The following is a 13,853-nucleotide window of genomic DNA, read 5'->3' as shown; positions in this document are numbered from 1 at the left end:
TTTCCCTCTGAAGTCTCCTCTCACTGCCATGTCACGTTCATCTGCTGAGCAGTTGATCGTCTCAGCTGAGGACAGCTTGGCAAAGAGATAATAAATCCATGCTTGGTTGTATTTGCCTTGGAAAGATTTTTTCAGGTTCTCTTGCAGCATTTGAATGTAATTTTAAAGGACACTCAATCACATGCCACTGATTTCTGTGCCTGAGGGGTGAAAGAGTTTACTAAGGATTTGGAAAAAGTGACGCCCTCTGCAGTGCAACCATTGTACTACAGCTTGGACTTCCTAAGACAGCCTGACACGGCGTCTTCCACATTAATAGTGCAGACTTTTTGGTCCTGACAAGCAGGGTCAGGCTATAGAAGGTCATGATTACTTGGTGAAGACCCTCGGTGCCGCAAGCAGCCACTTAAATCAGCCAAACTGGACTCGTGGATTAACACATGAAATAATTTTTTTAAAAATCTCATTTGCATTTCAAAAACCTTAACAAGTACTACTTTTCTCTCAACATCTAATTGTCCTGAGCATGAAAACAGGGTATAAAATGTATATGTGTTATTTAAATAATAAAAATACAAGCCACAAATAATAAAAATGCACTCACCAATGGGTTAACAAACAGTATCATGAGACCTCCGGATGGCCATCTGCAAGTGAATCCCCTCCCTCCAACCACAGGCTACCCCATTCTCAGTTCTATGGGCATCATTGTCTTGTTATTCTCTGCAGTTTTGCTATTGATTTACATGTTCCTATCATGACAGCATTTACTTTTGAAAATGGAGTAGCAAGACGTGGAGGAAAGGGAAAGCAATGTTTCCCAAGCTAGAATCAGGCTCCCAGGGGACAGAGATCTGCACAGAGGCAGGTCCCCGTCTGGCTGCCACTTCCTGTGAGTTCACACGGGTCTCTTTGGGGAAGCCAAAGGGCAACGTTGTGACTTAGCCCTGGATAACAGCCCCACTGTTGGGATGTCTGGTAGGACTCCACAGTGGGCCAGAGACAGCAACCCAGCCAAAATGCAGTCCGGGAACCGCACTGCTCTACACTGTTTGTATTTTCTCTAATTTTTGCTCCCTATGGCCAAGTATCAAATCTCAGGAGGAGATCAAAGCAGAGCTCTTTGGCGTCCAATGCATTCTCTCTCGCTCTCTCCTCTCTCTCTCGCTCTCTCCTCTCTCTCGCTCTCTCTTTCTCCGCTCTCGCTCTCTCCTCTCTCTCGCTCTCTCTCCTCTCTCTCGCTCTCTCTCTCCTCTGTCTCTCTCTCTCTCGCTTTTTTTTTTTCCCACCAGGTTGCCAGGCTGTCGTTTTCATCGTTTTCTTGTGCACATTCCTCTGCTTTATCTTCTAACCTTCCTATTTTGTTTTCATTCACTTAGCTTATAAGAGTTGTTTTTAGGCTGGGCGTGGTGGCTCACATCTGTAATCTCAGCACTTTGGGAGGCTGAAGCGGGTGGATGGCTTGAGCCCAGGATTTTGAAACCAGCCTGGGTAACATGGCAAAAACCTGTCTCTACAAAAAACACAAAACTTAGCCAGGCAGAGTGGTGCATCCGTAGTCCCAGCTACATGTGAGGCTAAGGTGGGAGGATCCATTGAGCCCTGGAGACTGAGGCTGTAGTGAGCCATGATCATGCCTCTCCACGCCAGCCTGGACAACAGAGTGAGACCCTTTCTAAATAAATAAGATGATTTAAAAAGAGCTGTTTTTATCCCGAGTGTTCCTTTTCCTGTCATTCATTCACGTTTCATGATGCAAAATTATCTTCTCTTATCCCTCAATGATACTCTGATTGTTCTTTTGAAGTTTTCTTCTGCCAACATAGTCTATCTTTTTTGTCCCTGTTTGTTGTGGTCCCTACTTTCCATTATAAAGGCAGTCCTCTGATGGGCTGGGGATCATTGGTCGTCTGCTCAGTGAGAGTGAAACGCTAAAAAGCTGGCGGGAGGCTCTGCACACGTTGTTGGGACTCACAGACTTTGGGTGAATCCTTTGGGGGAGGGTCCCTTGATGTGATGAGTATCTTTAGGTTTTTCCTGAGCTGGTAGGATTCCCCGGAGATTTCCATTTGTCTGCACTGAGGGTAGAGGTTGCACTATTTATTTGCACAAATTATTTGTTTTTTCTACTTTTTGTTTTGAGACAGTCTCTCTCTGCCGCCCAGGCTGGAGAGCAGTGGCACGATCTCGGCTCACTGCAAGCTCCGCCTCCCGGGTTCACGCCATTCTCCTGCCTCAGCCTCCCGAGTAGCTGGGACTACAGGCGCCGCCACCACGCCCGGGTAATTTTTTATATTTTTAGTAGAGACAGGGTTTCACTGCGTTAGCCAGGATGGTCTCGATCTCCTGACCTCGTGATCCTCCCACCTCGGCCTCCCAAAGTGCTGGGATTATAGGCGTGAGCCACCGCGCCTGGCCTAATCTTCCTTTTTTATTAAGAGACAAGAGTCCTGCTATTTTGACCAGGGTGGAGTGAAGTGGCTATTCATAGATGTAGCCATAGCTCATAGCAGCCTCAAACTCCTGGGCTCAAGCAATCCTCCTGCCTCACCCTCCCAAGTAGTTGGGACTACAGGCGTGAGCCACTGCAGCTGGCCAAATGTTTAATAATAATTGTTTTTTAGAATATGTTTACTTAGAAAAGTTTTATCAAATCTTTTTGGTAATAAAAACTCCTAGAGTTTTGCTAAGCTAAATTAAATAATGGATATTCGTTAGCTATCTAGATGATACCCAAATACGATATAATGCCAAGATATTACTGATTAAATATGAGTTTAAGCTCCTATAATTTTGGCTTCCTATTTTAGAGAAATAAAACTTATTTAGATCTGTTAGTAAATATGTCCTGTTTCACACTGAAATACTGTTTTGTTAGAAAGCCTATGTTTCTAAAAATAATAAAATGTGTATCATAAATTGTTAGTATGTGACTAACAGTTAAAATTGCTTACTTTCTAGGTTTTCTAAGAGTTAACATCATAATTAATATATATATAAACTAAAACTACCGAGTATAAGATAAACAATTTTGAATGCACAGTGTAATAAGAAAAGTAGAATGTGGTTTTGGAAAAAAATTATAAAACATCATGAGAATGTGGTTTTTGTTAAAGTGAATATAATTGTGTCAGTTTAGAGGTTTTGAAAGTCTTTTTTTTAATTAAAGGAATAAAAAATAGATAAACCTAAATGGAAATAAAAAATTGGAGAAAGAAAGAATAAAAAAATTGTAAGAGGTTAAAAAAGGTTTATGGAAATCTTATCATGTGTGGTCAAAACTGATTACAATTGAATGGATCCGTTTATCAGGTTTTATTAAAGTTAGTTTTAGCCTTAATACACTGATGCAAAGGCAAAATTCGGTTTCCTCTTTTAAACAAGATTTCCAGGTAGTATTAACAAGAGATAGTAAAAGGTTTTACTTTAGCTTTTAGGTAAACTAAACACACACACATACACACACACACACACACACACACACACGAGAGAGAGAGACAGGAGATGGGGAGAAGACGGAAGACGAGACAGATTCGGAGACAGATTCTGTTGGTCTCATGCTGTCATTATTTGGTCTTTTTTGTTTTGTTTTGAGATGGAGTCTCACTCTGTTGCCGAGGCTGGGGTGCAGTGGCGCCATCTTGGCCCACTGCAACCTCTGCCTCCTGGGTTCAAGAGATCTTCCTGCCTCAGCTTTCCAAGTAGCTGGGATTACAAGTGTGTGCCACCACAACCAGCTCATTTTTGTATTTTTAGTAGAGACAGAGTTTAGATTAGAACAACTAGTTTATAGATAGAACATTCCAGATGTTAATGTTTTTCTTCTGTAGAAATGCCTCTTATTAAAGATCTGTTTACCTGCATAGTATAGAGAAGCCTAGCCCATCTGCAATGCCAACTTCTGGAATGGGAGAAAATGGTTTCACTGAACTGATCTATTCTCAGAACCAAGAGATTTGGCCGGGCACAGTGACTCACACCTGTTATCCCAGCACTTTGGAAGGCCAAGATGGGTGGATCACCTGAGGCCAGGAATTTGAGACCAGCCAGCCAGCCTGGTAAACATGGTGAAACCCCGTCTCTACCAAAAATAGAAAAATTAGCTGGGCATGGTGATGCATGCCTGTAGTCCCAGCTACTCAGGAGGCTTAGGTGGGAAAATGGCTTGAACCCAGGAGGTAGAGGTTGCAGTGAGCTGAGATTCGGCCACTGCACTCCAGCCTGGGCGACAGAGAGAGACTCTGTCTCAAAAAAAAAAAAAAAAAAAAAGAAAAAGAAAAGAAAAAGAAATAAGAGACTAATTCAAGAATATATGGACAATATATTTAAATTTGCTCTTTTTCGCTTGTCCCAAATTTTTCCCACTCCTTTGCCTATCTCTAACAACTTCTAACCCAAATCTCTGTAAAGCCATGAACATGGCTTTTAATATGTGAAAGTTTTTTAAAGTTTCGAAGTAGGACTGACAAATAAAAACAGTTTTACCCCCAAAATATCCTTCTTTGATATATTTTGAGGTGTCTGTTCAGAGAACCAGCAAACAGAAGTAGCCCTGCAAAGCTGTCTTTCGTGGGGAGATTTGCATCTGTATGGAATCTGCCTTGATGCAGCCTGGCTTCTTCTGAGCCTTGTTTGATCTAGGAAAGATTGACACCTGAGAGCTTGACACCTTTGAAGGTCGGAAACATTTACCATCTATTCTTTCTGAAGGCTGCTACCTGTGAGGCTTCATCTACATAGCAAGACCACCTTTGCTAGCCAGGCCTCCTCTTCTCTCCCCGCCATAACCTGTCATGCACCATAACCTGATTTACCACCCTAACTTGTTTTGGGCCGTTCTCTGAGCTCCCATTCTGTTGGTAACCTCAAGATGGTATGTAAGCTTCTGTACCCCCACTGGGCATTTGGAGTAATCACTCTGTGGTTCTTTCCTATGTGCACATTATAAAATTCGTACTCCTTTTCTCCAATAAATCTGCCTTTTGTGAGTTATTTTTTTCAGCAAACCTTCAGAGGGCAAAAAGGACATTTTTCCCTTGGCTCCTGCAGGTGTATTGTTTTTTGAGCCCTAACAAGCCCTCATCTGGCCAGGTTTTTGTTGTTGTCATTGTTTTCTTGCTTTTTTTTTTGAGATGGAGTCACGCTCTGTTGCCCAGGTGGGAGTGCAGTGGCACTATCTCAGCTCACTGCAAGCTCTGCCTCTCAGGTTCACACCATTCTCCTGCCTCAACCTCCCGAGTAGCTGGGACTACAGGTGCCCGCGGCCACACCTGGCTAATTTTTTGTATTTTTTTTAGTAGAGATGAGTTTTCACTGTGTTAGCCAGGATGGTCTTGATCTGCTGACCTCGTGATCTGCCCGCCTGAGCCTCCCAAAGTGCTGGGATTATAGGCGTGAGCCACCGTGCCCGGTCCCTGGCCAGGTCTTATACTTTGCTCAGGGGACTTGGGGAAGGAGAACTTTGATTTAATCTAACACGTTTTTCAGATGTTCATTGTGGTACTTCTTACTCACTTTCACTTTTCAGCTGCCTCTGTAAGATCATCACACCTGCAGATCTGCTTGACGCAGTGAGTCCTGGTTGCCATCCTACATCATTCTGGAATCATGAGCACTGTGTGTGTTCATAGATGATTCTGATGTGTGGAATATCTACTACTGTCTCCATCATTATTTTAGGTTTCAATGAATACTTTTGAGCCACTGATTCAATCTAATATGACCCAATAGCAATGATAAAAACTGTAGATTTACTAAACAGAAATAAGCAAATGTTGCGAAACATATATTAACCAGAATGAACTGTATCCTGTTAATTGAATGTTATTTAAGAACATTTGATTAATATCATCTTCGTGGAAAATGCTCAACATTTAAATATGCAGGGGCTATTAGGAACAAAATGAGATTTCTGGGAAATCATTACTTTGTTACATTTTCAATTTATGAAGTGTGACTACAACTGTTTCATTTGGGAAAGGAAAGTAGCTCAGAGTGGTTGGAAGAATCTGAGGAATGCAAAATTTATCAGAGAGACAGGAGAGTCTCATTAACCCTATGCACAGGGTTAATTGTTTAAAGGCATTTTGTACTTTTCTTTTATTCCCTGTAGTTTCCAGACTAGCTGATAAATTACCTAAAATGCTATGAGTTGCACAATGTGACCCTCACCCATATCTTCATGTTTCTGGAATCTGTGATACAAAGAACAACGTACAGCCAATCAATTGCTTATGCTATTTTGAGTCACCGTGGCATGCACCTGTAATCCCAGCTACACGGGAGGCTGAGGTGAGAGATCACTTGAGTACAGGAGTTCAAGACCAGCCTGGGTAACACAAGGAAACCTCGTCTCAACAAGAAGAAGAAAAAAGAAGCTTACGGCATTTTAATGAACCAATGTAAATACTTGGTAAACAACTTTAGAACTACCCCTTCTTCTTTCCCTTTAAAAACCCACTTATAATTGCAGATTGGAGCATATATTCTGGGCAACTTGAATCAATGTCCCCAGGGTTGCAGTCCTCAAACTTGGCTCACATAAGCTCTCTACTTACATTAATTTTGCCTCGGCTTCTTCCTTTAGGCCAACACATTGCCTTTTCCTCTGAAACCCCAAAGAAGCTGGGCTCACTGCAGCGATTACGGGGTTCCATGCTTTGGGAGTGCTGGTCTAAGTGAGAAGACTCCTTGGTGAGGAGATGAGAGCCCACAGGAACCTGAAGATTCCCCTGCAGAACGCAGGCCTTTTAAACTCCTCCCTCGTGGCTTTCACTTGGAATCAGCTGGAGGCTCCATCAAGCCAAACAAGACAACATCTGCCCCTTTTTCAGTTCTCTCAGCTGTCGCTTTTCATCTAGACTTCATCAGCTCCTGCCTGGTCTTTCCCCAAAATGCCTAATGGGCTTTCCTGGTTGATTCCCTTGATTTCTTGCCCTTGAGTCTGGCTGTCTTCCCAGGGGAGCCGCTTGTCTGGCGTGGCAGCCGGCACAGAGTAGGCACTCAGTCATTTTAGGCCTTCTGCTCTGGTTGTCAGAGGGTGAATTGACAATACGATTGACAGGGAATGCAATTTGCTACTACTGATATAACAATCAGAACCGAAAATATGACAGTCAGACTTACCTCCTCAGAGAGAGGGGAAAAGTCTGTGGTCTTGGCCAGGAACAGATCAGTTGAGTGCATTTATATACCAACACAATGGATGACAAAGGTGACAGTGTTCTGTCATGATGGCTTCAGGGAATGAGCGGTGTGGGCAGCTCAAACAACCCATCTTGTGCTAACATGGAGGGAGAGAGCTCATCAATCCTGAGCAGATATTAGATGCAGAGGCCAGATTACTTTGTGTGGGTTTTATAGCTGTGCACACTCAACTATTAAGGACAACCTTTATTACTAAAATTTTTATAGTACGGGCGCGGTGGCTCACGCCCATAATCCCAGCACTTTGGGAGGCCGAGGGGGGCAGGTCACGGGGTCAGGAGATCAAGACCATCCTGGGTAACATGGTGAAACCCTTTGTGCACTAAAAATACAAAAATTAGGCGGGTGTGGTGGTGGGCGCCTGTAGTCCCAGCTACTGGGGAGGCTGAGGCAGGAGAATCATTTGAACCCAGGAGGCAGAAGTTGCAGTGAGCTGAGATCGTGCCATTGCACTCCAGCCTGGGTGACAGAGCAAGACTCCGTCTCAAAAAAAAAAGGAAAAATTAACTCTGTCATAGAGGATGAAACTCTCAATCCCTCCTTTGAAATAATTACTTTTAGAGAGCTTGTTTGGAGGTTCTAGCAGGGCAGTGCATCTACTCATATACCCTTGGCCAAAGAACGGCCCTCCTCTACTGGTCGTCCGCAGCGTCTGGAGGGACGCGTGGAGTGATGAGGGAGGAAGGGGACACCCACCTCGCCAGCCAGATCAGACAAATTAACCCTGGCCATCAGTGGGGTGACAGATGTTGCAGCCAGATCACCCTCACATCTGGAAATAATTGATCTAAAATGCAATATTTGAAAACCTGAATTTTCTTGGGTAAGCAACTATTATATTGCTAATTTAACAAAAGGCTTTTTAAAAAAATTAATATACTTAATTTTTAGAGCAATTTTACAATTGGTTAGAAAGTACAGTGTTCCTACACCCTGCCTTGCCTGCATCATACACACAGCTTCCCCCCTTTTTTTACTACGTATGTTTGTGTGGTACATTTGTTATACTTGATAAGCCAATATCAAAGCATGCTTATTACTAAAGCGCATACTTCACAGTTTACATTAGGGTCCATTCTTGGTGTTGGGCATTCTATGAGATGTCACAATGTGCAATTACATATATCCACTTTTATAGTATCATACAGAGCAGTGTTGTTGTTGCTTTTCTCACTCTATCACCCCAGCTGGAGTGCAGTGGCGTGAACACAGGTCACTGCAGCCTCAACCTCCTGGGCTCGGGTGATCCTCCCACTCAGCGTCCCAAGTGGCAGAGGAAAGAGAAAGGACACTGGGTGTGAGGGAGGGGTGCAAAGTGAGGACCAAGCATCCATGGGAACACGGGGAGGATGAAGGCACAGAGGCTGGGGAGAGAGGGCAGGGCTGTCAGTGCTGAAGGCTGGAAGGGATGAGGGTGTCTGCAGGCTCGGCACGATCAACTGGGTTCCAGCTTCTGTGACCTGCCTGGAGGAAGACGAAACAGGCTCCTCATCCTTATTGGTAAAGATAAACCCAAACCCCCTCTCACCTCTCAGCTCTGGTCTTCCCACCCTGACCACTGCCCACCTCACTCCATGCCTCCTTGCCAAGCCTAGGCTGGCTTAGCTTTCGCTGCTCTGTGGTCTCTCAGTGCCCTGTGGCTATGGCTGTAGCTGCACTTACCACTCTGCACTTACCACTTGTCTTACAGTTGTCTCTTCACCTGGTCATATCTGTCTTGAGTCTCTGCACTCCCAGGGCAGAGGCTGAGTCTCATTCATCCGGCAGCCCCAAGGCCCAGCCCCACTCCTAGCATGTGTCATTGCTTAGTGTTGAGTGACTGTCCATTGTGACATGTGGACATCCTCAAGGTCACATAAACAGCTATATGACACTAAGCGATGGGGAATTAGCTTGCTGCTTGGTGGGGGATGGGAGAATAATAGGTGGGAAGATGGTGGAGGACGATGGAAAGGCATTTTTAAAGAGTGAACATTGAGTAGCTGAGTAGCTGAATTGTGAATGCAATTTCTTTTTTTTTTTTTTTTTTCTGCCTCAGTCTGTGGCTGGGACCCCAGGCGCACGCCACCATGCCTGGCTAATTTATGTATTTTTCTGTAGAGATGGGGTTTCCCCATGTTGCCCAGACTGGCGTGAATATCACTTCTTTTCTTTTATTTTCTTTTTTTTTTGAGACGGAGTCTTGCTCTGTCGCCCAGGCTGGAGTGCAGTGGCGGGAGCTCGGCTCACTGCAAGCTCCGCCTCCCGGGTTCACGCCATTCTCCTGCCTCAGCCTCCCGAGTAGCTGGGACTACAGGTGCTGTGAATATAATTTCTAATCAGTCAAGTTTTTCCTTCTATAGACATGGGCAAAGTGCAAATAAGAAATTGAGGGAGATAATAGGAGGTAGAGCTATGCTCTTTGCACCTGGCCAGCTATGGGGAGAAGTGGACCAGGGGCTGCTTGGCCGTGCAAATTCTCTCCCTGAGCCATGCAGCTGTGCTCCAGACTCTGTCCCCACCCCTGGGACGTCCTTGTGGCAATCACTGAAAATTTTCCTGAAACAGCCATTTCCCCAGAATGCAGTCTACTGGGTATTTAGTCTAATTGAGTTAACAACTCGTGAACACTGTGGCGACATATCCATAACATGAAACTTACCATGTTAACCCGTTTTAGGTACACAGTTCTGTGACATTCAGTACATTCACATTGTTGTACCATGGGCACTGCCTTCCATCTCCAGAGCTTTTTCGTCTTTTCCAACTGAATCTGTGTCCATGAAATTAATTTCTCAGCCCCTGTCCCCAGTCAATGGACACCTGGGTTGTTCCTACCTTTTGGCTATTGTGAATAATGCTGTTATGAACACGGATGTACAAGAAAGTTAATAATTTTAAGCAGAATTTAAGAAATACAGAAGATTCTTCCAATGAGAAAATATTTCAAAAGCCTGCCATTCAAAGGTGGTCTGCAGAGCAACGGCGCTGGCTTCACTTGGGCCTTCGCTACCGATGCAGAATCTCAGGCTCTGCCCCGGACCTTTGTTATAGAATCTGCTTTTTTTTTTTTTTTTTTTCTTGAGACAGAGTTTTGCTCTGTCACCCAGGCTGGAGTGCAGTGGCGCCATCTCGGCTCATTGCAACCTCCCCACCTCCCGGGTTCAAGTGATTCTCCTGCCTCAGCTTCCTGAGTAGCTGGGACCACAGGCGCCCACCATCATGCCTGGCTAATTTTTGTGTATTTTTCGTAGAAAAGGGGTTTTGCCATGTTGGCCAAGCTGGTCTCGAACTCCTGACCTCAAGCGATCCACCCGCCTCAGCCTCCCAAAGTGCTGCATTACAAGCGTGAGCTACCTACTGCTCCCGGCCAAGAATCTGCTTTTTAACAAGACCCCCAGGTGACTGACTTGCACCTTAAAGTTTGAGGACTGCTTCAAGACATAGACTCCACGGAGAACAATAAACGAGTACTTTGCTTTTTATTCTATTTTTTTGAGACAGGGTCTCACTCTGTCATCCAGGCTGGAGTGCAGTAGCACAATATTGGCTCACTGCAACCTCTGCCTCCTGGGCTCAAGTGATCCTCCCACCTCGGCCTCCCGAGTAGCTGGGACTACAGGCATGTACCACCAAAGCCGGCTAATTTTTGTATTTTTTGTAGAGATGGGGTTTTGCCACGTTGCCAGGCTGGTCTTGAACTCCTGGGCTCAGGCCATCTGCCCACTTTTGCCTCCCAAAGTGCTGGGATTACAGGTGTGAGTCAACACACCTGGCCCAATAAATGGGCACTTCATAATGAAAAGTTTGGGAATCACTAGCTAGTGGAAGTGAAAGCAGTAACCCACCAAGGCTGTCAAAGTAGGCTAGTTTTAAGCTCAGTACCACTGGTACACAGCCCTTGCCCCACTAAAGGTTGGCATGAAATGAAGCCTTCCCTGAACACTGCACAGCAGCGAGGGAGGAATTGCGTCCACAGTGACCACATGGCTTTGTATTTCAATAGAGGCTGAGGCTAGCGTGCACCTCCCTCTCTCCTACCTCTCTTGTCTGATGAGACCCACCCGGGTCCAGGAGACTGAGTTCCCACTGGGGAATGAGCTTTTCAAAACAGCTCCTCGATTAAGGCAGGTTTGTCTACAGTTAATCAGCCACTAAGAGAATGAAATTTCTCTGTATGGTTGTATTTGCAATTAATTTATGGTTCTTTTCAAAGAAGTTACTGTGGTCATTTGAGGGAAATACAGCAAATTTTCCCCAGATTTGAATATGGGACAGTAACTCCCTAATTGTGTTGAAAGTCTTTCCCTAAGCTCTTGCTTTGATTGATAGCCCATTAGCACACTATCCCTTTTGGCACAAGAAAATGGCTAAAAGGGATGAGAACTACAACGTAAGAAACGTCTACTCTTAGCAGGATGCCATTTATGTGTAGTCAGCTCATCACATCCCCCTCAATTCTGAGATTGCTCTACAGAAGGTTACATGGCTACAAAATGACAGGAACCACGATTCAAATCCAGGCCTATCTCACCCCAAACCTACACCTTTCCAGGCCAGCCTCCCAGCCTGCACTGACCTCAGGTGAGCTGTATTTGGGTTTATTCTGGGTTGATGCTGCCTCTGGCCCACGTCACGTCTGCTCTAAGGCTGAAATGAGACACTGATGTTGCTTACAGCTCAGCTTAACACAGGCTTTTCCATTTCCTGATTTCTCAGGTATCAGAACGTGACAAGAAAGGCCATTTTTTTTTCCCGGTATTTCCTGCTGAGTGAAACCTAGGAAATACCAGAAATCTTAGGGACATCTGATCTTGTAGGGATTGTTCCCAACCCTTTCCTGTTTGAGAAATAACATCATTCTGGTGGGTCCGTTGGCAGAGGGCTGGGAGGCGCCCTGCAACAATGGAGCACAGCAGGCCTCTGTCCTGATGGCCTGATCCATTCAATTGAGCATCCTGATGTGGAAGAGCGGGCTTATAACTGATCATGAAAAGCCTGAGATCTGCTGCTATGCCACAGATCTGCTGGCCTACCGATCACCCAGGGGCACTGCCAAATGGCCTAACACAACGACCAGTGTTTGTGAGCAGAGTGTGGACGAATGTGGTGCAACAGACAGAATCTTCCTGGTGAGGGCTCAGGCTTGCATGACATAGTATGACATGGCCGTAGGATGGAGCCATTTTGCAAAAATAATTCTGACCTGCCCAATGCTAAATGAACATTAAAGAAGCAATTGTATTCCTGTCTCCGAGAACCTTTCAATATTGTACAAGAGACAAGAACCAAAACCAAGGAACAGTACAAGTACTGCCTGTACAAATAGAAATGAGTCACAAAACACTGGCTGATGAGACTGGGCTACGCACAGAGTACTATCCTTTCTGCCTCCTAAGCCTTCCTCACATGGGTCCCTGCTCAGGTCCTATTATAGCGGGCTTTGCAGTAGCTTCCTCCTGTCCTCATCAGCCAGCTTAGTCCAGGCCACGGTGACACTTCTAAATGCAATTTTCTAATGAGTGCCCCTAAACACTTTCAGTGGCCCCAAGGCCTACAGAACTTGCAGAAAGCCCAAATGCCCCAGGCGTCTACCTCACCCTTCAGCCTTCATGCTCCTCTCCGGGCCTCAGTATCCTGAGTGCTTAGCTTCCCTGTGTTTTTAATTTTTTTATTATAAGTTCTAGGGTACATGTGCACAACGTGCAGGTTTGTTACATATGTATACATGTGCCGTGTTGGTGTGCTGCACCCATTAACTCGTCATTTACATTAGGTATTTCTCCTAATGCTATCCTTCCCCCGCCCCCCTCCCCATGACAGCACCTGGTGTGTGATGTTCCCTTCCCTGTGTCCAAGTGTTCTCATGGTTCAGTTCCCACCTATGAGTGAGAACATGCCCTCTGTGTTTTTTCAACCCTCTTTAGTACCATTCACTGTCTTTCCTCTTCCTGAAATCTCTCCACTAGGTGCAGGGGCCATAACCTGTAGGATACGTTTTTAGAAGCACACTCTGTTAGTTCCATCAGGACACGCAGTATGGCCTAACAGCTAGGAGCACAGCATCTGGAGTCACAGGCACGGGGCGCCATTCTGACTCGGCCACTTAGTGTTACCTTCGCTATTTTATTTAAGCTGGGTTTTGGTTTATCTACGAGAAAGACAGTAGTCAGACCTGCGTTTTCAGATCGCTGAGATGACGATGTGTATTAGAACACTTCCAGGCATGCAGTGAGCAAGCAATCACCGCCAGCTGCTCACAACACTTACCATGGCGATCGACGCTCTCCGTTGGTGTTTCATTTGCCGACTTAAAGCTCTCTGAGGTTGGGACTGTCTCTAATGACCCGCGAAACCTCAGGGCCAATAGAGAGTCAGTGCTCACTACTGTGCCTGAGTGAACACTTGAGAACCTTCTTGGAGGAGGTTCCTATCAAAAGCTCAGACGCCAGAGGGAAAAGCGCTCCAGGTAGTGATGAGGACATGAGGAAGCTGCCTGGTGGGGCGGATGACCTCACAGGGGGAGGACGAGGAGGAAAGCCTGGCCAGCAAAGCCAGGGAGACGAGAGCCACCTGAGATGGTCTCTCCAGGGCTGTGTGGAGAATCGGCAGCTCGGACTCTCGAAGAAACAGTGTCAGGCAGAGAAGACGCCTGGTGACAGGCAGCC

General features: G+C 45.4%; 1 protein-coding gene across 4 annotated transcripts in view; it reads right to left on the bottom strand.

Moving 5' to 3' along the window:
* Window positions 1–9,254, bottom strand: part of C13H9orf153 (chromosome 13 C9orf153 homolog) — a 35,792-nt gene extending 26,538 nt beyond the window's left edge. The window contains exons 1-3 of one of the 4 annotated variants that reach the window (XM_009189046.4): window positions 8,883–9,245; window positions 7,126–7,282; window positions 6,558–7,025 (exon numbers count right to left, since the gene is read on the bottom strand). The gene's annotated coding sequence lies outside the window, so the exon portion shown is untranslated. Of the gene's footprint in view, window positions 1–6,557; window positions 7,026–7,125; window positions 7,283–8,882 lie in introns of all 4 variants that reach the window. The other 3 variants (XM_009189047.4, XR_001896019.3, XM_009189045.4) reach the window with 3 other exon arrangements.
* Between the last annotated feature and the right edge of the window lie 4,599 nt (window positions 9,255–13,853).

The sequence above is a fragment of the Papio anubis genome, chromosome 13 (genome assembly GCF_008728515.1).
Source record: "Papio anubis isolate 15944 chromosome 13, Panubis1.0, whole genome shotgun sequence".
In the NCBI taxonomy this organism is placed as follows: Eukaryota; Metazoa; Chordata; class Mammalia; order Primates; family Cercopithecidae; genus Papio; species Papio anubis.
This window is presented reverse-complemented; position numbering and strand designations above follow the sequence as displayed.